Source organism: Panthera pardus, unplaced genomic scaffold, assembly GCF_024362965.1.
Source record: "Panthera pardus isolate Hobbes unplaced genomic scaffold, ASM2436296v1 HiC_scaffold_13, whole genome shotgun sequence".
NCBI classification, from domain to species: domain Eukaryota; kingdom Metazoa; phylum Chordata; class Mammalia; order Carnivora; family Felidae; genus Panthera; species Panthera pardus.
Window position 1 is genome coordinate 69,672,415 of NW_026526688.1, and position 27,008 is coordinate 69,699,422.

General features: G+C 39.3%; 1 long non-coding RNA gene across 2 annotated transcripts; it reads right to left on the reverse strand.

The window, feature by feature from the left end:
• Window positions 1–231: 231 nt before the first annotated feature.
• Window positions 232–26,780, reverse strand: LOC128776530 (uncharacterized). 2 transcript variants are annotated; one of them, XR_008421648.1, is made up of 3 exons: window positions 26,676–26,780; window positions 7,814–7,917; window positions 232–1,593 (listed from the first exon to the last, which is right to left on the reverse strand). It is a non-coding gene; the product is annotated as an uncharacterized LOC128776530 (long non-coding RNA). The 2 variants fall into 2 exon arrangements; XR_008421649.1 differs by lacking the exon at window positions 232–1,593 and adding an exon at window positions 3,281–6,698.
• Window positions 26,781–27,008: the final 228 nt, after the last annotated feature.

A 27,008-nucleotide genomic window follows, 5' to 3' on the forward strand; every position in this document is an offset into this window, starting at 1 on the left:
AGTAAAGTGAAAGGAAACCAACTCTGTTTTTTTTTGTTTTTCATTTTAAAGTCTGATTTTTTCCTCTTTGGTCTCAAGACCTTTCTATGTTTATAATACGGAAACTTTTATCTATAAACATACTTTGTTTTGCAATTAGGTTATTTTCTTTACTTCTGCTTACGGAATAGGATAAAATACAGACAGATCAATGTGCTTAAAGGAGACTCTAAAATGTGGGACATGTTCCTTTCCTAGCCCAATCAGCCTGAGACCACGTGGGACAAACCTTACACTAAATAAGCCAGATGTACAGACTCACTGAGATGTGGGAGACAGCACAACAAAGGAATTGTGGGATGTTTCAGCAAAGGAAGGAAAAGAGTTAAGGATTTTACCAAAGATTGGAGTTTGGGTGCAGTGTAAATGCAACAGTGTTTTGATGGGCAGTATGTAAAGGGACCAATATCAGTTCTGGACTGTGAAATGTACCTTTTTTTTTTCTTTTCCTTTTTAAGTAGGCTTCATGCCCAGTGAGGAGCCCAAGTTGGGGCTTGAACTCACAACCCTGAGATCAAGACCTGAGCTGAGATCAAGAGTTGGACACTTAACCAACTGAGCCATCCAGGTGCCTCTAAAGTGGACGTTTCTTGGAAAGAAAGTTAAAATAGATGTCAAGTGTTATTTGCAGAGACCTGCTATCTGAAGCTCTGCACGTGGCCTGTAAATCAAGGCTGCTTCGCTGTGTCACAGCTGAACTCTTCCAGACAAGAGTGGGATGTTTTATTACTACTGAATCATTTCAAACAAAAGTGTTTCTGATAGTCTATGATTTTAGAGAAAAAGATTTCTCAGTAAGAAATCAGTAGATTCTCCAATATTTGCGCTCTTATGACACTTTATGGCTGCAGCATATATTTGGGAGAAGTGTTGTTTTCTGATAAATTTTCACTTGGCTTTATCTACAGTTCTGATTCTGGACTGACGAATGGTAGAGAAGATTTTTGCTTTGTTTTTCGTTCTTCGTTGCTATTATTACAACTTCCTATAGTTTAAAATATTGGGGCCTAAGTCGCTGTCTCTTCCCGGGTAATCTTGTTCAAGACACTTGAAGAGATTGTATCTAATAAAAAAAATGTAGTGTAAGGATGTTGGGAGAAATCCTCATCAGTCTTTGTATGTAAGATTAAGCCTCGTTTATTTTTAATGACCAAATTACAATGCCTCCCACAGTATGTTGACAAGACCTCAGCATCCAAGAGTCTTGCAATTATGTCTGGCAATCTCCAAAGGGAGCCTCCCAAGTGCTCACACTCCCAGTGTGACATCTTCGTATTCTTCCTTTCTTGTGTTAGCTTCCCCAGGCTAACAATCACTACCATCCAAGTCGTCTGAGAAAGACCTCCTCTTGCTGTGACTGATGAGTACGTGGCACCCTAGCCATGTTCTCATAGCTGTTGCTCACCAAGGGAGCAGAGCATTGAATGGTTCTATATGGACCTCAGGGGATGCCTCTTCTCACTATGATATCTTCTGGGTTAGAGCATTCTGTTCATGCTAAGTCTTTCAGGAAAGCTGCTTCTCTCTTCTGTGCCTCATCTCTTGCAGATAATCCTCAAAAACATAACAAGCAAAAAGAAAACAAAAAAACAGAGAAATAAGTCAACCAGTAATAATGATGATAATAATAATAATAATAATAATAATAATAGAAATGAAGTCCATATTCTTACAGATCTAACTCTGATCCTACCTTGCATAATGATGTATCAAACTACAACACTTGACTTCAGCTACAGAGTGCCACAATTTTGTCAAGAACAAAGAACTTGCCTTACATTTATATAGCTAAAGGGATCACCTGTTGATTTTCTAAAAACAAAGGAACAGTTTGTCTAGGTAATTTGAAGGCTACATCTTTAGAAGACCAAAACTTATTATAGTGCTACATTCAAAGTTTTTGCTTAATTTTACTCTTCAGAAATTTAAAATCTCTTGACTCAAATCTTAGCTAAAAGGAAATCCTTTTGCATAAATAATCTTTAACATGCCTTCCAATGAACATATATGGTCTCTCATACCTTGTTGGTTGGTCTGACCATGTGATATCTCTTTAACAGTGTTCCACAAGGTGAAAGTCAGCATAATACTTATGGTGGAATGACAAAGGAGAAAGATCATGGGGGGTGCTGATGAGCATATCATTGATGAAATCTAGCAAGAGCTCTAAGTAAGGTAGAGAACTAAGTCAGGAAAGAAAGGTGCTGATGGGGCTCTAAAAGAAAGCCTTCCGGATGGAGTATAAAAACAACACAAATAATAATTATTGAACATTTACTTTGGGCAGGCACGGCACATAAGACCCTTGTCTTCATTATCTTGTTCCAGACTTAGAACACCTTGAGGAGGCACATGCTAGTCTTATCTCCATTTTATGGATGAGGACACCCAAGTTCAAAGAGTAACTTGCTCAGAATCACTCAGCTGTAGTAAGTGACAGTGGCAGTTGTAAGCCAAAATGTCTGTGATTTCAGTACTTGGAGTTATTAGTTCTCAATGTAATTTTCAAAATATCATGAGATTTGTGCCTTTTTCTGACTAAATAGACCTGAAATGCACATGCAAGTCAGTATCTGACACAGGTAAAGAACTAATACATCTATGTGTCTTGACACGCATACTCAAAAATTCTCTAAGCTTGCTTCCTTCACTGATATAATCAGCTACATCTTGACTTTTTTGGTTTCTGACTTATGAGTCCTCCTATTTTTACTATGTTACCACTATCCTTGTATTTTTCGGGTAGATGTCTCATTTTCAAGCTTATCATATTGATTTCTCCCTTTAGGATGAAAATTGGATGTAATTCAATTTCATGGACCAGAACCACTAGTAAGAGATAGCTTTACGGTTGCTAAATAATCACAAGGAAAATATTAGATATATTTGAAAAAAATTGTAAACCATTAGCTATGCATCTGATGTGCAAAGTGTATTAATGAAAATTTATAATGGATCCAGAAACCCCATTTCTGGGTATATATCCAAATTAAATTAAATCAGTATCTCAAAGAGATATGCATTCCTATGTTCACTGCAGCATAGCCAACACAGGGAAACAACGAAACAACCTAAGTGTCTGTCAACAGATGAATGGATAAAGAAATGTGATATATAATGGAATATTATGTGTGTGTGTGTGCGCGTGTGTGTGTATATATATATATACACATATATGTATATATATACATATATATACATATATGTGTATATATATACATATATATATATATATATATATATATATATATATATAGTGATGGAAGAGAATTCAACCGTAAAAAAAGAAGGAAATCCTGCCATTTGAGACAACATGGATAAGTCTAGAGGATGTTATGCTAAGTGAAATAAACCAGTCCCAGAAAGGGAAAAAAAAAACCCTGCATGATCTCACTTGTATGTGGAATCTAAAAAACTCAAACTCAGAGAAGCACAGTATAGAATGACGGTTGTCAGGGCCAGGGTGAGAGGGTGGCAAGGAAAATGGGGAAATGTTGGCCAAAGGGTACAAACTTTCAGTTATAAGATGAATAACTTCTGGAAATGTCATGTATAGTTGGTGACTAGTTAAAATATTGTTTTATATATTTCAAATTTGCTGAGAGAGACCTTAAGCCTTTTCACCACACACACTCACAGAAAGGTAACTGGATGTAAGGTGATGAATATGCTAATTAGCTTGATTGTGGTAATCATTTCACAATGTATATGTACGTCAAATCATCACATTGTACACCTTAAATACACACCATTTTTATTTGTTAATTATACTTCAGTAAAACTGGAAAAACCATACTAAAAAGGACCCATGAAGGTGAAACACTTAGCACAGGCAAAAAATCCAATATGAATATAAATGTAGTTCCTTTAGTTTTATCTTTAGTAGGTTTGATTTTTCTCTCCACTGCTCATGAGAAGGAATAAAAAATTAATTAAAAGCCGAGTCCAATCTATTCATTTAAGCAGAAGCTTTATCTAATACTTGGTCTCTCTTAGCAAAATAAAAGCCACACATATTGTGCCCAGTTTATCAAATAGCCTCTCAGTTCCCCGATTTCTCTCTCTCATGGTGTCACTGGCTATAGGGGAAGGGTGTGGCTTATGGATCATCATGAACATGAAGTGTCAAGAGTCCTGAGATGTCTTATGCATCTTCTAGTTTCCAGAACTACATCCAATTTAATTTTGGTATTTTCTGCTGGCATTCATGGTCAAAGTGTAACTTTTGTCTTTTGCTTCTATCACTTAATGGAGACTGTCAGCATCATTGGTGGCAGCCACATTGCTAAATCCAACAATTATGTCTCTGTCATTATTTACGTGACCCTTCAGCAGGATCTGTCATGGTTGATTTTTCCTTTCTTTTTGCTATTTTTCATTGATATGGCTTCCAGAACACCACATTCTCCTGGTTTGTCTCCTATCTTCCGAAGTCTCCTTCATCGGTCTGCTTGGGTGGTTTCTCATTTCATCCATGACCTCTTAATGTTGGAGGGCCCAGATTGCTCTTCTGAAATCCAGTCCCATATTTTGAATAGCTTACCTGACAACTCCACTTAAAGGCCTGAGAGAAAACTCAAACTTACCCCCACTCTGCCCTTCTTGTAATCTTCCCTTTCTTAGCCAGTGGCAACCTTATTCCAGTTGTTCAGACCAAAAATCTTGGAGTCCTGAGATTCTGCCAGTCCATGACCTTGTCTCGTGCCCAATACGAGGGAGACAGAAATTAGGATATTTTGTTCCTAAGGTCCTGCCTTTGTGATTCCCAACACTTTCTCTTCTCTTACCTCACAATGTCACTCTACTATAGCACATAACCACATGATTGTTTTGAAAACTGGAGTTTTGAGTCATCTTGGGGTAAAATTATATATAGTTTACAGTTTGCATTTGCAGTATATAGTCTGAGGTGATCTGTTTCATCAGAATCAATTATATCCATCAATTGTCCTCTGTAGACTTGACTGATAATTTTAACTGGCCACATTTCCTTGGCTTTCTTTTGGCCCTGCATTGGGCCTCAAATTCAACAATGTCTAAAACATCATCTTTCCAGGAAGGGACACTGACAGCTATGTTTCTGCTTCTTCTAGAACTAGTACTGCAATTCTTTTCAAAATTACTCCTCTGTCTCCTCCCTGAGCTTCCTTGAGCGTTGCTATTTTCTTACGTGAGTCTGCCCCGCTGGCCTCATTTGGTTGGTTTAGGGATGTCAACCTGGCCTAAACTAAGCCAATCATAGTCTTTAAAAACCCTAGTTACAATGAACTGATCTATTATTATATGACACTAGGTGGGTCAATTAGAATCCTTTCTTAGAATTTTTGAACTTGGACGCACAGAGAGTAAAAGGCAGAGAGTAAAACTGCCATTTACTCTCTGTGCGTCCAAGTTCAAAAATAGAGATAAAAACCTAGTTTAAAAATAGAGATAGAACTAAGTTCAAAAATAGGGATGGAACCTATGAAAAGTGAAACTAGGGAGCTGTTGTGGCCACATTTCCAACTCTGTAAAAGAAAGTAGTCTGTAGTGGCAGAGAATGAAACCAATATCCAGAGAGAGGCACTGATGAAAGGGGGGAGGACTAGTGATATTTCAGTCCCTGGATCTAGTTTCCCTGAGGCCCAGTTGTATCTCTGGCCTTTCGGAGGTATTAACGGAGAATAGTATACTTTGTATTACAGAGTCCCATTGCTAACTAGCTTAGGGGAGAAAAAAGGAATTTATTTTCTTATATGGTTGGGAAGGAGCTTACAGTAGCTAATATGATCAGTGAAATAACTGCATTAACCAGGCCTCTATTTATTTCTGGAACTGACACTTCAGAACTGCCAGATCTCTTTTTATCCATCTTGCATCTCTGCTTGCCTCAGCTTTTGACTTGGTCTCAGTTGAACCCCCGCAATTAGGCTTTTTCTAGGCTGCTGAGGAAGACAGTTGTAAGCTGCTCCATTCTTTCATCTATCCTAAACTGTGACCCCAAAGACAAAAGCTCTAGGGAGAAAATCTCTGTTAGTTTTAATGAAAAGTCTCCTGAGGTCCCTTGATTGATTGGCTTAGCTCAGGTCTTAGGACTACCTCTGAGCTAATCACTCTGGCCAAAAGCATGGGTGCTATGATTGGCCAGACCCAGTTCCTATGCTATTTCTATGTGCGTGGGTAGGTCAGACATAGCTGTAATCAAAACATAAAAGTCTTATTAGAATGGATATCAAAATATATTCTAGGAAGACAGCACCATAGCTCTCGCAGTTCACTACCCTATTGTTGGTTTAATGCTTTCTTAGATTCCATGCAGCAAGAAAAGTCATTTTTTGCCCTAAGCCAAATGAGTTATTTTCTTTCATTTGCAATCAAGAGTCTTGATGCATATACATTTTTTCATCTCTCTTTTCCTTAGGTGCTTGTCTTCCAGAATGGAAGTGTTTGCTGAATCACCCTTTTGGATATGTGGGAATCCTCTTCCGTTTCTGCCTATTCCTCATTCTCCATACCCAAATATCCTATGTGAGTTCTCACTAAAATATTTCTACAACCAACCTCACTGTTCCATCCGTATCGTCACCACTGTTCTTCATGCCTTTATCATCATATGCTTGATTTGCTGCCTCATTAGTCTTCTTACTTTCAGTCTTGTTTTTTGCATTCCTTCCTCCACTCTATTGTGCAGGTAAAATGGTAGTGTCGTTTCTCTGAATAAAATTTTCTCTTGGCACTCACTGCTAAGAAGCTAAAAACTTCTTGGTGATGTGTACAGGAGCTTTTGTGTACTTCAGCTAAGGATGCCTCATGTGTCCCTCGGTGTTCAGGTCTTCGCATCCGTTCTTACTTGTGTGTCCCATTAATTGGCTTTGTATTATCTTTGTCCTATTCCTTGCAAGCATTGCTGCAAAGCTTGTCCTAAACGCCAATATCAAATCAGATGTCTTTTATTTGCTCTTGGGATGCCTTGATAACCTGACTCTTTCTGCCTTTATTATTTACCAGGTTCTCAAACGTACTGTTACACATAAATCACTTATGGAGCTTGGTCCTTACCCAACCCAGACACATTGCATCAGAAATATTTTTTTATTTATTTAAAAAAATTAATGTTTATTTTTCAGAGAGAGAGAGAGAGAGAGAGAGAGAAGGACACACAGAATCTGAAGCAGGCTCCAGGCTGCATCAGAAATATTTTTTTAAATGCCTTTCAGAGATTCAGAAACACATGGTTTGTAGAGCATTCATTTGGCTGACACTGTTTGAGTATCTCTTGCTACTGCCTGCTTTTGAAGTTCTGATTCCTCTACCTATTCCTGAGACTTCTGATTGGCTGAACTGTCTTTGAAGTCTCTTTAGGTTTATATCCTAGTCATCCCTGCTCTAGACCTTTGTGCCATCAATTGGGAATCAGCTATTTCAACCATTGACCTCTCCTATAGTTATATAGCCCCTTCATTATTCCCCATTCTTGGATTTATTCTATTCTTGCTTTATCATCTCAACTTCAACTCCTAGTTCAAGTATAAATTATTTTTCTCAACTAGTTTGGCTATATCTCCAATCACAAATTCTCCCTCTCATTTGAGAGCCCCGAATTATGATTGCTAGATAGTTACTAGTGCTTTAAAATTATTGTCAAGACTCCAATTAGTGGTATGTTATAGCTTAGGGCAAATTGTGTGCATCTCTTCCAAATTCCACATTCAATAAAATCATATTGTTTGAAATTGGCTATGGTGAGAATATTTACATCACAGAAATCAGCAAATACTCAGAAAATGTTACTTACCCCCTCCCCCTGAAGGACTGGTAAATGTTACCAGCCAACCCTATTTCCAGTAGAAGACCCAGATGTGGGAATCCTGGTGCCAACCTAGAGTACCTGGTATAATCCTCGTAGGTGAAAAACAGATACCATGGATTAATAGCAGCTGAAAGCAAAGGTGGACTGAGCCTGGACAGTTAATGGTCTCTAGGCCTTAAAAAGTAGAAAAGTAGGGTTCTAAACCTGTTCCACTCCTACATTGATCCATCTCAGTTAATGGCAACAATAGTCACAAGGACTTTACACAAGTCATTTAAGCAACCTGTGTATCAAGTTCCTCATCTATAAAATGGGAATACTAATAACATCTGTCTCATAGGGTTATGAGGATTAAATGAGTTATGATTGGCAAAAGGCATAGGATAATGCCTGGCACAATCATGATTTCCTGACGTAGTATATAGACGTTTAAATAATTTCGGATAGAAACCCATAGAATTAACCTTGCTTTTATCCTTTTTTTCATACCCTATGTCCACTCTGTCAAGAAATCCTTTTACCTTGAATATATACGTATATATCTGGATCTGACTTCATCTTATCACCTCTACTGTGGCCATCTTGGGTCAAGCCTCCATCATCTCAATCTAAATTGTTTTGATGATGGTCAGCAGATAGTTTTTCTGGCTTTCACTCTTTTGGCCCCTCCTACCCACCCCCCAACTCCCTGTTATTTTAGTCTGTTCCTAAAATAACAACCAGAGTGATCCTTTTCCATCATTTTTACACAATGTTAACTCCTTAGCTGAAAAACCTTCCAATGGCTCCCCATTTCCTTAGGGGTAAAAGACAAAGTCTTCACAATGGCCTACAAGGTCTTGGCCCCACTCCAAGCTGTCCTCTGACTCTTTTTCTATGACATTCCCTCACTCAATTCTCACTCAATGGCCCGTCTAGCCATTCTATAATGGACTAAGAGAGGAAAATATAGTAGGATTGTGAAAATAAGAATGGGTATGACAGTAAGAACGGACATAGTGAATGAAGTGGGGGCAGGTGTGGAGGGTTGGGTTTAAGTAGGTACAAAGCAGCCAAGAAAGAGTCAGAATAGGAGAAGGTCAGAAATTTTTCCAAAGCAAATCAAGTAAGAACAAGATCTATACCCAGCCACTTGGAAATGGGCCTAGTATGAAAGAGCCAAAAAAGCAGCCCCAACTAATACCTTGCAGAGAACCTGGCAAGCTTGAATGCTCCTGAGTCCTGGGTGGAACTGGGCCAAGTGTGGGCTGGCTTTGTTGTGGAGGTAGGTATTCAGCGTGAGAAAGCCTATGCATGTCTTGACAAAAAATATTTCCAAACCTGGTGGTATGCAGAATACACTCCACTAATAATATTGACCTCCTTCTCTCCTAGAAAAATGATGAGAACTGAATGTTCCTTGGGAGCAGCTGGGATGAGACTAGGATGAGGGCAAGGGTTAACACAGCAAAGAGCAAAACTGGAAAACAGGGAACTTGGAGAATTAGGCTTGATCTAGCTCATGGATAAACTTCCTCTTTTTCAGAGAAGAGAAGGCATAGCACAAAAGTAGATTATACCGAGTTTCATCTTTAAAATGTCATCTTGATAGGGCCAGGGTTGTAAACCAAACAAGCAGATAGTCAAAAACAAAGCAAATCCAAAAAACAAGTCTTTTGCTTCTCCAACTGAAAAATATTGCACTAAGAAAAAGATCCTGTAACAGAATCTTTTGGAATCCTACAACAAAATCAGGGTGGGATCCTGACTATTGTCTTGTAGCCTAGCCTCATCCCCTGGCTCCTCTCTTTTTCTGGTGCTGATTTCAGTCTTTAATGCTGTTGCAGTCTGCACATGTACCTTTTTTGCTGTGTTTCTCATCCATGTGCTCACTGTTATCTCTTTGTTGCTAAGATTCAATATCCCTTACGATTAAATAGCTGTACCTTGTGTACTCACTACTCACTTTGCTTAGGTCTCTATGCTTTAGGTTCCTGTTGATACAGTTGAACCTAATATTTTAATGTTTCTCTTGCTTGCCTTGTTCTCACATGCATCTACCTCATCCTGGTTTCTTCCATTCCATGTCCTTGGGATGGTAACTCAGATTACCCTCAGATATATACCTACAGAGATGGACTATGTAAATATCTCGCTGCAGGATAGAAAATTCCATCATAACATATCCGGCCACAAAATAAAAGATTATGGAGTGCCAACAAAGTCAAAGCTTGGTTTTACGCTACAAAAATTTGTTTTATCTGAGAGTTTAGGACCTGGTGATGAACCATTTCTACTCATATGCAGTCAAGCTGTTGGTTCCCTATGTAGTCTGCCACTCAGCTAATGTATCCTTCCCCCAGCTGCTGAGAGCACTGAAGCTAAGGCTTAGATCTACAACTTTTTGAGAGATTGCCCTTGGCTGATGGGAGCTGGCTCAGCTGAGATACTTGGGAAATTACTCCTCTCTTCTCCTACCAGTCAACCTGGATTCGATTTCAAACCTCACTTTTTGTGTAGGATCAGGTTGAAGCCGGGGGTTGGGGGAGAGCCCATGTAATCACTATACATGGCTCTTTGAGAAAGGTTATGTGTCTGTGACTTTGTGCTGAATGAGTGGTGCCAATTAAAATGATCCTTCCTCCCGTCTTTAAATAAAATTTACCTGGAGACTTAGAATTTTTAGGTGATTCAAGCATGAAAACCTTTCTCCAACTCTGATTAGGGTATTATTTCCAGATGAGGGCTCTGATACATCTTTTGGACAAGCTGTCAAACCCATACTTCATCGAGTATGCCTTAACCCAGTAATGACTTGTGTCTTTTGAGGTAATATATCTTCAGACTTATAAAATACAGGTAGGAGGTAGTATGTTAGTCCCCCACATCAAATTGCATTGATGTGAGGCTCTAGAGAGAGATATTGGATTCTGTTTCCATGGCAACTGCTTCACTGCTCAAGGGGAAAACAGGACAGCAATTGAAGTCTGTGTTAATAGCAGCTCTAAAAATAATCAGTAATGTGTTGAAACAAAGTGAAACACCCAGGAAGCAATAGGTAAAAATTATAACCACGAAGGGTGGGATTGAACAATAAGGTGTTGTGCAAATATTATTACAAATACAATATGCTTTAAGAATTACAGGATGGCTGATGACAAATAGATTTCTGAGGAGAATCAGTTATTTTATTTGTTCATTCAGGTGACTATTGAATACTGATTCTATGGCAGCTATGAGGTAGGGCCTGAAGACACAGAGATGTCTCTATCTTCCAGGTTGCCATGGCTTTATAGAGACGATAGAATAAAAGTCCACCATAGGTATAATGGATGTTTCGTTTGTCTATCTAACACCATTCTGTTTCCCACTGTGTTGCAGCCAGGAGATTAAGGATTTGTGTTGGATGGATATCACATCCAGCTCCAGGGGCAATTCAAAATCATTTACAGCAGCTATTGTTTTAGCAATAAGCATGTAACCAGGGTATAAACCTCTATGACACTCTTATCTATAGTGAATGTCTTTTGGACAAAGCTCAGAAATCTTGTTTGATGGTTGCGAGATGCTTCTAATCTTTTTTACCTAGATGCGAAAGAGGGATCATGCAGTCTGCTGTTTCTTCAAGAAGCCACCTTGTGATCAGGAGGAAATTCAGCCAAGGATACAGCCAAAAAGACCACAAAGAAACTTAGCCAGACATGGCTGAACTGAGCTAAAGCCTACTCTACCTCTGGATATTTGAGGGAAACTAGCCAATAAAATTCTTTTTGTGGAAGCTTGACTAGGGTCTCTGGGTTTTCTGTTGCCTGAAACCGAGAAGAGTATCCACTAATGTCAAATGACAATACCAGGGGATGGGTGAAATAATGGAAATAAGCAGAGGGAATTATTGGATGTACAGAGAAAGAATAAATAAAGGGAGAAAGAGTAGGTAAAAACTAACTTAATCTTGGAGAAAGGAGTGCAGCAAAATCCTATTTCCTGTATTGTGAGGTACAGAATCCAACTTTTCTGTCAGCATAGTGCCTGATTGTCTAACTCTCCAGGATTTCTGGCTACTGGCAAAATGGGTCTCTCTTAACCCAAGCTTCATGACATAGATGTAGCATGAACCTAAAGAGGCTTCAGCTCTAGTGCACTTCACTTACACTGCCCCTTTGGGTCTGGGGTCAAAGTAGCAGGCCCAGCTACACATTGGCAGATTGTCCTAACTTAAAGGTCACTCTCTAAAATCTGGTAGTGTTTCTGGGCTGTGGGCAGGGTGGAGGTGGGCTGACGGCACCATTGAACTATTTCTATATTTTTCTGGCTTCTATTAAGCCCTGGTAAGCCCCATCAAGTACCTGGACCTTATATTTGACCCCAATGAACTACTCCCTGCTCTCATCTCTTCCTTGAACACTAAGAACTAGGCTTCCTGGCTGTTTAGCACGGCACATCCCCAGACTGGAAGAGTGCAGAAAAAAGGTGAAATCCGGCTGAGTTAGACCAGCTCCTATGGACAGAAGCTGTGTGTGTGTGCGTGTGTGTGTGTGTGTGTGTGTGTGCATGTGCACACATGTGCAAATGCCTGCATGTGTAAATTATTTCACAATGTATACATATATCTAATGATCACATTGTACACTTTAAGCACATACAATTTTATTTGTCAATTATACCCCAATATATCTGGGAAAAAAAGCACTAAAGAAACAGAAATTGAGTCACAAGATAATAATTGCTAAGGTGAAGGTAAAAGAACAGGAGTTTCATGGTCTTACATGCAGTGTGTAAGTGCTATTAAAAAACACCACCACCGGGGCGCCTGGGTGGGTCAGTCGGTTGGGCAGCCGACTTCGGCTCAGGTCATGATCTCGCAGTCCGTGGGTTCGAGCCCCGCATCGGGCTCTGTGCTGACAGCTCGGAGCCTGGAGCCTGTTTCGGATTCCGTGTCTCCCTCTCTCTTTGCCCCTCCCCTGTCCATGCTCTGTCTCTGTCTCAAAAATAAATAAAACGTTAAAAAAATTAAAAAACAAACAAACAAACAAACAAAAAAAAACCCACCACCACTTGGGGCGCCTGGGTGGCTCCTTCGGTGAAGCATCTGACTTCAGCTCAGATCATGATCTTTTAGTTTGTGAGTTTGAGCCCCGTGTTGGGCTCTGTGCTGACAGCTCAGAGCCTGGAGCCTGCTTCGGATTCTGTGTCTCCCCCTCTCTCTGCCCTGTCCCTGCTCATGCTCGGTGTCTTTCTGTCTCTCAATTGTAAATAAATGTTAAAAAAAAAGAAAACAAAACAAAAAACCAAAAACCAAACACCACCACCACCAAGCTGGAGATGAAAAGTACTCTGCAATAGAAAGTTCAATAATCTGAATTTCTGTTCTGCTCTACTTCTAACATTAAGCAACCTGAGTAAGTGATTGACCTAGAGTTACTTTTTTACACTATTAATCTGTTTGGTAATATGGAAGTCAGCAAGAAAGATTTAAAAAGAGTTTAATTAAGAAAACATAATTTAAAAATGATAGAATGATCTATATCTTTGGATAGTGCTGCTGAACATATAAAGTTAAATGAGAGAGAAGGTCTTGTATAGTGAAAATATTGTCTAATTTGAATTCAAGAATTCCGATTCTGGCTGTGCCTTATCTGTGCCTTTCCTTAGGTCATTTGCTTGTGCAGGTCTCGATCTGCTTCCTCTCTAAGATCAGTGTGTCATATCAGCTTATCTCTCAGGCCTCCTCTGGTTCTAAGATTCCACTGTAAAATACAAGTATGTTTCAGTTATCCAAACTTGGTATTGTTTCCTTTATATAAAAATGTTTGTTTGAAACAATCCTTGCTGGAGTTTGTAGCATTTCTTGAATCTGAACTCTCATGGCCATTTTTTTTTTCTTCAAATACTGCTTTTGTCAGATTCTCTCCTTTCTTTCTATACCTCAAATTATTCTTGTCTTAAATCTTTCTCATAACCATGTCTAAGAAGTCTCTTATACTCCTTTATGTATTTTCTAACCTAGTAACTGTCTGTGTTTCAGTTTATATATCGTTTTCTGACCCACCTTTCAGTTTACAAATTCTCAACTCTATTTTGTTTTTAAAATTTTTTTAATGTTTATTTATTTTTGACAGAGAGAGAGAGAGAGAGAGAGAGAGACAAAGCAGAGAGAGAGAGGGAGACACAGAATCCAAAGCAGGCTCCAGGCTCTGAGCTGTCAGCACAGAGCCCGATGCGGGGCTCGAACTCACAGCCTGCGACATCATGACCTGAGCCGAAGTTAGACGCTCAAATGACTGAGCCACCCAGGCACCCCTCTATTTTGTTTTTTAGTAAGCTGACCAAGAGGTGGTTATTGGTTTTCTTTGACATATCTTTCCTTGAGTTCAGTGAGTTTTTTGGAACTTTGAACTGATGTCTTTTGCCAGTTTGAAAATTCTCTGTCATTATCTCTTTCAATATTGTTTCTGCCACATTGTCTTTCTCTTTTCTTCTGGGCATCCAGTTATGTATTAGATCTTTTAATTGTGTCCAATGTATCTCTTAAACACTCAGTTCTTATTTTTTTCCAACTTCTTCTCTGACAGTTTTTATATTTCTTAGGGACCTGTTTCTGATTTTACACACCTTGCATTTTTACCTTGTCCAATCTGCCTTTTAAACCCAAATAAATACTTTTCATTGTAGATATTTTTTTTTCAGATTAAGAATGTTCATTTGATTCTTTTTAATGGTTCCAATTTTCTGTTGAAATTTTCTCATTCTTCATCTTTTTTGTTCATCTTTTGCTTTTTTAACTTTCTAGTCTTAGTATTTTAAAGTCTGAATCACCAGTGGATTCTTTATCTCTTTCTCTCTTTTTTTAAAAGTTTATTTATTTATTTATTTAAAAAAGAATTTTTTAATGTTTATTTATTTTTGAGACAGAGACAGAGTGTGAACAGAGGGGCAGAGACAGAGACACACAGAATCTGAAACAGGCTCCAGGCTCTGAGCTGTGAGCACAGAGCCCGACGCGGGGCTCGAACCCACAAACGGTGAGATCATGACCTGAGCCGAAGTCGGACGCTTAACCGACTGAGCCACCCAGGCACCCCTAAAAGTTTATTTTTGAGAAAGAGAGAGAGCGAGAGAGAGCACATGCACACATACATGCACAAGCAAGGGAGGGGCAGAGACAGAGGGAGAGAGAGGATCCCACTATCAGCGCAGAGCTCAATGTGGGCTTGGGCTGTAACTCACAAACCGTGAAATTGTCACGTGACCAAAATCAAAGAGTAGGATGCTTAACCAACTGAGCCACCCAGGCATCCCCCTGTCACTCTTTTTAAAACCATTGTCTCTATTTTATAGTTCAGAAAAATAAGACATTGCATGAGAAATGAACTCCACCATATAATGTGTAATACAGTCACAGGTCTTAAGTAGAATTTGGTGTAATGACTATCATTTCCCACGTTTAATCAATAAGCATTGTTCCTCTTTTAGAGGACCTGCAGAAATTACCCATATTAAACACACTGAAAATAAACATTAAATACCATTAAATGATGAGTAGCTCTAAATTTCTCTAACCTCTTTGCATTCATTAACTAGCTCTCCAGAGTGAAAATAATTATGGTTTTCTATTTCTTTAAAATATTGACTGAAAAAGATTTCCAGTTTCAGAAACATAAAAACTAACGTCATTTGGTTCTAAACAAAAATATACCTTAATTATCAAGCTAAAACCATAGCAAAAAAAAATAATAATGACATTATCACCTGAGGTTTTCCTCAGCCTATTTGTTTACCATGTAATCAGACTCTCTTAAATTAATTTCAGCAGAAAGTCTGCCAATTCATGGGCTTGCCCCAAAGCACATCAGGGGATCGTTAATACATTGGGCAGTTAGAAGAACAGTGGTAGTAGAACATCTTATTTTATACAGAAGTGGGAATCGTTATGAATTTTTTTTTCTTGTTTCAGTAACAAGATTATAGTACTTTATAGTATGGCATACTTTAATGTTTAAAGAATAAAAAAAATGCAAGCGAGCACCATAATACACTTGAAAGAAGTGTATTTATTTCACGGGCCCAAGTGTATAACTTTCACAGGCACAAAGTTCCCTGTTTTAAGTAAATCTAGCTAACCCTCACTGTTCATTAGGACTATTTCATATATGCCATCTTACAAATAAGCAACACTTTACAAAAGGCTCTTATCTACTACCTAGTTCTTAGAATAAATGTGTTTATACTTTGAACAGTCATGTGGATACTATAAAGACTATAGCACGCTCTAGTCATGTGGATACTATAAAGATTACTATTCTTGATGAAATTTATTGCCTTCTGTCATGATTTCTTTAATCTCTTTTTACAGTGAACAAATGACTTCCTAAAAAGTCTGAATTTTGTAAGTACAGGTCACCTCCTGGTTAAAGCTGGAGTACTTCTCAGCAACTAAAAATGTGATGGGCAGCCATTTTTCCTGGCCTTCTAACGTATGATCCAAACAAAGTTTACGCAAGTCAGAGGGAAGGACAAAGTTGTCAAGTCTTATTTTATGGAACTATGGGGATTCCAGCCAAATTTCTTCTGACAAGAAATTTTCAGTTGCCTTTGGGGGAGATGACCACTGGCAGCCTACTGTTGGAGACATTTGGTGCAGGAAGCCATTGACTTGCACAGGTGTATGGGAAGAAGAATGGTCAAGCAGTAGCCTGGGCTAGAGGAAGTCCAGTGTGAAGTGAGATGTGCTCCCAGGTGCAAAAAGTGGCCAAATAGCATTGGACTGGGCTTCTCCAGGTGATCAGGGCCAGCAGTGGTGACTCTGTGGTGGCCCTGTGGATGGCACCTATATCTCTTTATTTCTTGTCTTTTCTCTTCATATTGGTCATTTTCTTTTATTTTTAGCATGCGTATAATTTTCAGTTGCTTTTCAGATTATGAATTATAAACTGTAGAGGCTTTATAGAATATTCTTCCAAAAAGCATTAAGATTTTTAGTCAAAGAGTTACAGTGAATGACCTTGATCCAGTCAAGACTTGTTTTTCAGCTTTGTTATGCTTATTTCCATTTTGCTTTTATTCATAGGGGTGGTCATTAGCCCTAGGGAATGCCTAGGTCTCAGTGCTTCAAGTCTCTTCCATCTTGAATAACAATCTTTTAACACCCTGGTGCTGTCTGGTTGCTGAAATCTACCTCAGTTCTTGAGCTTTCTGTCTGCTGTTTGCTAATTTATTCAGGATTGCCTTGCACATTCACAGTTCAGAAGCTGACCAGCCATTTGAGGGAAATTTGAATGCAGATTTTTGGGCACTTCCTCCGAAGTTCCTTTCTCTCCAATATTTTGCTTCTCAAATCCCATCTCCTTGGGCATCCCCAAACTCACTCTCTGACTCCTCAGACCTAGCAGCATGCTGCTTTCTTCTTGAGCTCTTTTCACTCTTGCCAACACTGGGAAAGTGCCCTCAGAAAAATTCTGAGGAGTGCACCTTGTGTGCTTTCTTTTCTCAAGGATTCTTGCTGCTCAATGTTACTTGAGCTAGTTCTCCAATGCTTTCAAAGAATTTTTTATGTTTTCCCAACTTTTAAAGTTATTTTTGGTATAAGATTTAGTTCAACATAAGCTACATTATTGGGTCCAGGGCCAAAAATTTTATCCATTAAATTTTAATTTCAACAATTTGTTTTATCACCTGAGTGGTATTTTATTTTTATTTTTATTTTTTGAGAGAGAGAGCATGCATGTGAGTAGGGGAGAGACAGAGAGAAAGACAGACAGAAAGAGAGAGAGGGAGAGAGAGAGAGAGAGAGAGAGGAAGAATCTTAAGCAGGCTCTATGCCCATCATGGAGCCTGACTTTGGTCTCAGTCTCACAACTGAGAGCATGACCTGAGCCAAAATCAAGAGTCAGATCCTTAACTGATTGAGTCACCCAGGCACCCCACCCGTGAATAATATTAAAAAAACTTTTTAAAAATATGTCCTCATTATTTTTAATCCCTTTTTATTGCATGCTCACTTTGTCTTCCTTTAAACATTTTATATATATATATATATATATATGTATATTTATATATGCATATATATATATATACATATATATATAATAAATTTATATGTGGATTCTGACAATTCTAAAATTTGTTTTTTTTTCCTTCTTTGCATGCTTAGTGATTTTTTGTATTCACCTCATATAAACTGATAATAATTTGTGGAAGTTTTAAATTTGAGAATCCTTCCTTTTTAGAAAACTTGTAAACAGTGGATTATATATGTTTTTCCTTATTTATTATGGGTCTAGGCTTAAAGTAAGAAGGCCTTTGAGTATCTAGCCTTACATACTGCTGAGGCAGAAGTTATATATTTTAATCTCAAATTATGCTTTCCATGGAAAATTTAGAAAAGTAATACAAATGTTTAGTGATATACTTAGATTCACCATGCTTCTTAGACATTTGAAAGCCTTAGCTACAGAAATTCCAAACCCATCTATTAAACATTTATTTAAAAAAATTATGTATTTGAGAGGGAAAGTTACCTACTTGCTAGCAGAAATTCAACCAATTTTAAAGGATTTTTTTTCTTACTTAAGGAAAAGAAAAATGCCTTTTCCAGGATCCAATAAGAGAATAGGTGAAAATAAGCTTTGGTTCAGTTTGAAATTTATGATGGATTGGTAGGTAAATTATTCATTAAATGAAAATGAATAATCTATGAAACTAATCAAGCCAGTCTAGTACCATTACTTGGCAGATGACAAATTTGGCCAGATTAGAATTGCCATATTTGATGCTGGGTATAGGCATGATCTAGAAAACAATGGGAAGACTTGAAATCTGAACGTAGAAGATGTGTCTATTAGATGTGGGCAGATTCTAAGGGTGGTACATGGGCGAGAAGGTGGAGAACTGACAGAACTGAAAATTTTTAAAAGCAATCCAGTCTGGAAGGTCGGGTCCTACATGCTGCCCGACTTGCTAGACCACCGAGTATCTTTTTGGAACCCAAAGTAGCATGACTAATTTTAGCAGAATATACTCCTGCTTAATTTTGAAGTCTTTTGTTAAGTACAGAGGGAGATAGTGAGCAAATCCTGGATACCATGCTGCATTGGTAACTTGGTAAGACTGACCACTATTTCTTGAACCTGCAATTATGTATTCATCAGTGCTTTATCCCATCAATGTTTTCTTTCCCTGGTCTCTTTAGAGAGTGCTTAGTCATTAGCATCATCCTTCCAAGAAAAAAAGAGCAAGTACATGGTTTACAGATGGCTACCTTCTTTCTGGGTCGTCACATGGCAGAGACCAGAGAAAGGAGGCAAGCTCTCCTTTGTCTCTTCTTAGGAGGGCAAAAATTCCATCATGAGGGCTCTACCTTCGTGACCTAGTTACTTCCTGGAGTTCCCATCTCCATTTATATCATACTGGTAATTAGAGTCTCAACATATGAATTTTGAGGGGGCACAAACATTCAGTTAATAGCCCTTACCAAAAGCACCTAGCTAAGAATATTTTGTTTACAAATTCCTCAACTCAGTGGAATTAAATGTAGATCTATTGTCATAAACTGTATTTCTGGCTGTTTCTATATTATGAGGAATTAGTACAGAGATAAAAAAAAAAAAGGAGTGCTGCCTTTGAGCTGATGATTACTTCAATCAAGTTTGCTTTATTGCCCAAAAAACTGCAAAATAATGTGCCTTCTTAAACCAAAGCATTGGTAATTTCCTGTGGAAAAAGAATTGGGGTGTGTTATATTTAGGGAAATGACATGTTCATTCTTATACAAATATTTAGTTTTCTTCTGTGTGTCACACTACTTTGTATCTGCTCATTTTTTTATGTTTCAGAAACCCATTCCAGGCTTCTCACCAAAGCTTTTTGGCTTATAATTTTTGTCTATGCTACACATTATGTGGCCATGGGAACCCTAGGACCGCCTTTGGAAAACAGTGTGATTTTCCTATAAAAAGTGTCTTTATGGGTACAGATCTGGCGATGGCCTGCAGAGGATTTGATTTCTTCCTGTAATTTTCCTTAGACAGTCCCTCCACACCCAGGAGTGTTCCTGGTTTTCATTCTATGGTTTGTGAATTTTTGTCACTCTCAAATTTCTTCTTTTCCCAGTATCTACATGCTATGACCTTGCTTTGAGAAAGGGCTAGAATCAGTCCGGCTGGGTAGGTGAGGGTGCCTGACTGGGCAGAACATATGATATTAGCACAGTCTGTCTTTTCCAAACCAAGGAATGAAGTGCCAAAGAGGAAATGAACTCTCATAAAGAGGAAAAAAGTAAAGCATAACTTTACATAAATTACAAATGCTGTTTTGACACTTACGACAACTTTTTGCTCTTTTCTATTCTTCCTTTTTTGGCATTTTCCTATCTTCTTGCTGGCCTGCCCTGTTCTTTTTGGGGTTCCTCAACTAGAGCCATGGTTCTCAAACTTTAGCATATGTCAGATTATCTGGAGGGCTTGTTACAATACAGATTGCAGACCCTCTCCTCCAGAGTTTCTAGTCCAGTAGGTTTTGGGTGGCTCAAGGATTCACATGTCTAATAAATTCCCAGGTGCAGTTGATGCTGATGGTCCAGGGCCACACTCTGAGAGACGATAGTCTGGAGATTGTGTTTTATCATCTTAACATTTTCATTCATTTATTCATTATTTCATTCACTCACTCATTCAGTCAACACTTATTGGGATATCACTGGCCTTTAGTGGGTCTTTAATAAATGGTAAGTTGTTGTGCATTTCCCTGAGTCTCAGCAGCCTACGGGTACCAAGCACTCTTTAGTGGGAGGACTGCACGGACTCTTACCCTCTCCTGCATAAAACAAGACCTCCAGCACCTCTCAAACAAGCATGCAACTGTGTCACAGAATGCCAGGGTTTGTCACTCAAATGCTTATCACCCAGTCATTTGCAGTTACCACATTCCAGCTTCTCATGGATGTTTTCTGTCTGTGCAGCTAGTTAGGGTGATTGACTCACTGCTGAGCCTGCTGTTGCTGCTGCTGCCTTCCACGTGAAGCATGAGGGTCCGTGCCAGGGGTGCCACCTGCCAGGGCTCCCCAAAATTGCCAACACCTTGAAGCGGTCAGGAAAATGGGGTCATCCCTGATCTGCTTCACATTTCCTTGCCTGGAAACCACAGCGGGCTGCTGATGCCTCGACATATCACAGAACAAGATGTGAAAATATATCCATCTGTGTTTGTCTGTGGTTATTTCCTGGGGCTTGAATCTACAGGACTGGGAAGGTGGGAATGGGTGGCTGGGCAGAGAATGTGATATTAACACTTTCTGTCTTTTCTAACCCGGCTTCTCTATCAGTTCATGAAACGTGTGTGTGCAGTTTTCACACCCCAACGACTTCTCAGATATGCAACACATGTCTGAATCGCAGTGGGGGGACACAGCTGAGTCTCAGAACGGCTAGATGCAAATGAAAAAAGGACCCCAAATTTCTGTCTAGCTTCTTCTCCTGTATTTTTAAGGTGTTTGTTTATAATCCCGTTGCATTTCTAGAATGCCAAATTTAATCTAGTCTAGCCAGGGGGACTTTCTTCCACTGAATGTACTTTGCAGCTTCTTTCTTTTATACAAACTCTGCCTTAGGTGAGGAGAAAATAGATAATTTGTAGCTCTGCATAATTTTCTGCAAGGAGCCCAAGGATTCAGATGGCTTTATCCAATCTTCACTCCTCGACATAGGCTCAAATGGTTTTGGTTTTCCTATCCCAAGCCACAAATTACCTAGGGCTGGCGTGTCTGTCCTCATTTCTGTCTGTGGCCTGGGAGTGGAGGTGGGAGGTAGGGAATAGAGGCCTTCAGCACCCATGGCTGAAAAAGAGGAGCTTAATTGTCTAGACTGTCCAGGGGCTTTTAGAGGGACCTCAGGGAGTTTCTGATTTACCTAATTCTTCTCTGACTCCATGATGACTCTGCATTCTTGGGGTTTAGAACTATAGAAAAAAAGTGCTGGCTATTATAACATGTGTAAATCATCTAATTATCCAGAAGGGAAATAAGAACCATATAAATATGCTCTTTCAAATTTATGTCAGGTTGGCTGTCATACATTTTATTTGTTCCTTGTATTATGCTCTGTCCATATAAACATTGCTTGGTTTCTGGTCATGTGGCAGGGGCATCCTGACGCAGACACAAGTTTGTGTAAATAGAACAAATCCTCCCAGGGAAATGAGGCAAAAGGGATGGTTATGGTAGATTTCCACAGCAGGAAAAGGCAAGGAGGCTCATGTTCCTCTTTGCCAGGTATAACAGTAGATAGAGGGGAGAATACCCAATGCAATGAAATGTCAGGCCCTTCATCGCTTGGAAATGTGCCTATGTGGTGCCCTCCTGGTCACACGCGAGAGGTCAAGTTATGGCACTCAGCGTCACTTCACAGATTTGTAAGGCAGGCTCTGAGAAGACAGGCAGTTTTCTTTTCCAGTGTTTCTTCTACCTACAGCGAGTGGATGTGGGTCGACAGGAAAGATGTCCTTAGGAGTGACTAAATAATCTAACATCAGATGAAAGTGCACATGTTTTTAAATCAAATATAACACAATAACTGTAACTTCTTTTGCATATAGTTTTAAAGGCAGATATAATATAGAGCACAATTTAAGGAACTACAAACTTCTTGGTAGCAATCAAACACCTTTATGACAACATTTCAAAGACTATAAGCCTAAGGGTTTTTCAGGGTCAGGACAGGCCAGCTCAGGGATGCCCAGGCCTGGTGTTAGAATGGATAGCAAAAGTCTACGGCCATACCACCCTGAACGCGCCCGATCTCGTCTGATCTCGGAAGCTAAGGAGGGTTGGGCCTGGTTAGTACTTGGATGGGAGAATGGATAGCAAAAGTATTAGCAAATTCTGTATGACAAGCAAGACAGAGTGGGTACCCAAGAACCTAGGCTAAAGCCAGGATTATAGTTCTAGAAGGCTAGGTCCTAGAGAATCAGGAAAGTTGTGAGCAAGGGTTAGGAACCCAGTGGAAGGATCTGGTCAGCACAGATCCAGGAACGAAATGTCCATTTGTAGTAGGTGTGTAATCTATGTAACAAGCACGGGCCAACAAGGAAAAACTTTAATACTTAGGTTTTCAGTGACTGGAGTCCTCATATATTCCTTTTCACTTTCTGAATGGCTCTGAGGAGGTACATGAGCCTGAGCCCACAGTAGCAGCAAAAGGTACACGTGACAGGAGTGGGGAAATGAGAAATGTGAGTGAGAAATCTGGAGCCCTACGCACTGCCCAATCTGGTCCTGGAATTTTCCCAGCTTCAAGGAGAACCAGACTTTATTGCGTTTGGTTCTTACAACTGGAAGCCTTGAAGGATTTAAAGATTATTCTACTGCTGATGAAACCTAAGACTTATCACTTAACTGCATAAAGGTGTTAATTTGCTTCTGAACCCAGCCATTTAACTTTTAGAAGAGTGAATTACAAAACCGCACATTGGAAGGTTTTCAAACTATGGATTGCTGGGCTCTACCTCAGACCAATTAAATTAGAATCTCTGGGGAGGTGGATGGGGCCTAGGTGTCTATATATTTTAAAAGTTCTCAATGATATTTTTCTTTAACTTTTTTAAATTTAATTTTAAATGCTGAAAGTATCATAGACTCTTCATTGTAAATAAAAATATGTAAAAATTATTACTTCTCCTTTTCTAGACAGAGGCAGAGCATATGCAAGATATAAAAAATATAAAAAGACTATTTGTCTACCTACCACCTCTTTCATAAATCATAAATGGATAGCCAATAGATTGTCCCAAGATAAACATCCTTTCACAAATACCATACAGGTCAAGAAATCAAATGCTACCACAGGCTCCAGTTCCTGCTCATGTTGCTTTTCCTCACTACCTTCTCTTACCTCCAGTAAGGTATAAAAAGTTTCCCAGGGAATTAAAAAAAATTTTTTAATGCTTATTTTTGAGAGGGTGGGGAGGGGCAGAGAGAGAGAGGGAGACAGAGGATCTGAAGCAGGCTCTGCGCTGACAACTGCGGGGCTTGAACTCATGAACTGTGAGATCATAACCTGAGCCGAAGTTGCACACTGAACCAACTGAGCTACCCAGGCACCCCAGAGTTTCCCAGGTAATTTTAATTTGCCTTATAATTGTCTTTTGGGGTGCCTGGGTGGCTCAGTTGGTTAAGCGACCGATTTCGGCTCAGGTCACGATCTCACAGTTTGTGAGTTCGAGCCCTGCGTCAGGCTCTACGCTGACAGGTCAGAGCCTGGAGCCTGCTTCCGATTCTGTGTCTCCCTCTCTCTCTGCCCCTCCCCTGCTTGCACTCTGTCTCTCTCTCTCAAAAATAAACATTAAGAAATAATGAAATAAAATAAAAAAATAAAAAAATAATTGTCTTTGCACTTTGTTTTCCTCATGGATTTTTTTTTTTAATAGAGAGAAAGTACTTTACATATGAGGATTTGATCAGTCTCTCTGATCACATAATATTAATACCAGTAATAAGTATTTTGAGTGTTATATGTACACGCACATGTTATAGGTATATGTGACTGTTATATCTTGTTAACAAATTTTCATGCCAGTACTCATTCAAGGAATTGAGGTTTATTTTTCCAAAACAAAATTAAACTTCTCTCTTGAGCCACATAACACCCGATGGTAGAATATACCTTTCTGTTCAGTGTCAACAGTGACCATGAGCAATAGATTGCCACTGCTTCCCCCTTCTAGAATGAGGCTCCACCACACCAAGGGAAATAGGTTGCTGCCTTGGGAAGCCAGGGGTTGCTGAGGCCAAAGATTGTGGTTGTGTGTATCGGGCCACTTGTGGGCGATATATACAGGCCCAAATGAGAAAGCCACCGTGTTGGCCATTTTGAATGCTGAGAAACAGCTTGAAAAGAGATGACCTCAACAGAACAGAGGGCTACCAGATCCCAAGGGACTGAGGAGACATCAACAGCCAGCGGGAGAGACAGTAATAGGGGTGTTTTTGAAGCAACTGCAAATGCCCACCAGATGATCAGCTTTATATACCTGCACTAAAGTCCAGAGACCTTATAAATCAATTCACGACAATGTAATGGAGTAGCAACACATTTCTACTGTTACTACTTTTCTGTTCCCACTACCCTTCAACTCGGGAATAGCCAGAGAGACTCGGAGTGGGGTGAGTGGGCATGTGGGTGAGGAATTGAAGGTCTTAACAGGAAAAAAAAAAGCAATTCAGGATGAATTTTCCCTCCCCCTTTTCAGTAGGTTTTGGCTATGCTTTTTGAGGGACAGGTGATTTCTGGAAAAGGAAAAGTTAAACAAAATTTGAAACTTTTGACCCTGTTTGGATCAAACATTTTGATCAGGTTAGGTGCAGATTATGTGTGTGTGTGTGTGTGTGTGTGTGTGTGTGTGTGTGTGACGAAAATGAGTGGAGACATTTTAAAAAATCCAAGTATGACTAGAAAAGTCATATCTGGGTTTTTTACCCAAGGGAGTGGGAAAGCACTACTAAGCCACAGAGCAAGTTTGAATAGGCAATGGGGAGAATGATGAAAACTGTTTTCTGATTACATCTGACGGATATTCGTGTCCACTGTGTTGGTTATATCCACATGTTGACTATACCAATAATTCAATGAGTGTGTTCCTAAATCTACCATGATACCTCCCCCGACCCCCTGCCTCCTTGGTGCAATGGAGATTCTTGTTAAGTTGCCTGGGCTAGGAGGAGGGCCTCTGAGAAGTTCAAACAAGTGCTAGAGGAATAAAGAACATTAACTAGCATTTCAAATTGTCATTCCATCACCGCTATCTCCTTTAACCATTACAAGAAGCCAATGGGGTACGTGCTGTCATTAGTCTTCTCTTAAAGACGGAAAATGAGGCTAGAGAGGTAAGGCTACCTGTCACAAGGGACCACAGCTAGGAAGAGAAGAAGGGCTAGAAGCCAGGCTTTCACTCTCTGGAGCCCATTCTCTAAATATCCTACACTTTAGCTTCTACTAATCTCTCTTGTGGCTGTAAGGGGAAGCAATGCACTGGTCTCCTTCTAGTAAAAAGACCTTTTTTGGGGAGAGTGGCAGCCAAGCAAATTTACTAACTCATGAACTTCTCATCTAACTCTGAAACGTTTCTTCACGAAAAATTAAATTGCTTTAGAAACAGCCAGCAGAGGCTTCTGTTTGTTACAACCTGGCGTCTGCTTTTAATTTGAGGTGCACTTTTAATTTTGAGAGGTCAGTTGTTCTTCTCGATGTGTGAAAATAATAATATGGTTATAATAAAGCAACGCTGTTATGGCTTCCTTTCAAGAACTTAACATTTAGCACCGAGAAAATAATCTTGTGCTCATAGAAGTGAGCTTTAAGAGTTTTGGAACACAAAGAAAAATGCTTTTGGAAAAATGCTTGAATTCTCATGAAGGTTAGCCAAAATCCACAGGTACTTCTAGGCCATTGTCAATAGTGGAATTGTTCCTCTCCTTTCTCTATGTGGCAGAGCTTTTAAAAAAACAGAGAGGTCTGAGTTCGAGTGCTAAAGTAACAGTTGTATTAGAATTTTTTGGCATTTTATCACTTAGAAGATTGTTCTTTCCTTTTCTCTATATTTTAATTCCCTGATCTTTTATTTTTTATTGCATTGTAAAATGTGGTAGTTTTAGGATTATATATCATACGCTAATCTCTTACCCCCTCCCCACCCTAGGATCCCAAACTTCTTTTCCAGTGGGGAAAATGTTCCCTGTAGCCTTCCTGCCTTCTGACTCTATTTGCCATAGAAGCAAAAAAAAAAAAAAAAAAAAAAAAAAAAAGGAGCTTAAATGACACCCAGAGGTCATCAACCCTACCTTTGTGCCAGGACATGCAATCTCCCCAAGCCAATTACTAACCTGTTTTTAAAACAACCTCCAATCAGAGAGAATCCATGACTTCTTTTTGTGAGCTGTTGCACTGTGCAAGACCACACTATAAATGTCTTCGCCTATCTGTACGTACTCTTATCTCACCGTTCTATTTTTTTCCTCGTGGAAGTTAACCCTTTCTTACCTTTTTATAAACCTGTAGGTCCCTTCTTCTCAGAAGAGTTGGCAGACACATGTGACTCTGTAAACAGTCAAGATGGTAAGGTGAGTCGTAGTTCCGGGAACCTGGGTGCTCTAAATCCCCAGCTACGTGGGAGGGACAGCAGGGCAACGGGATTCCTCATTTTATAAAGTATTTAT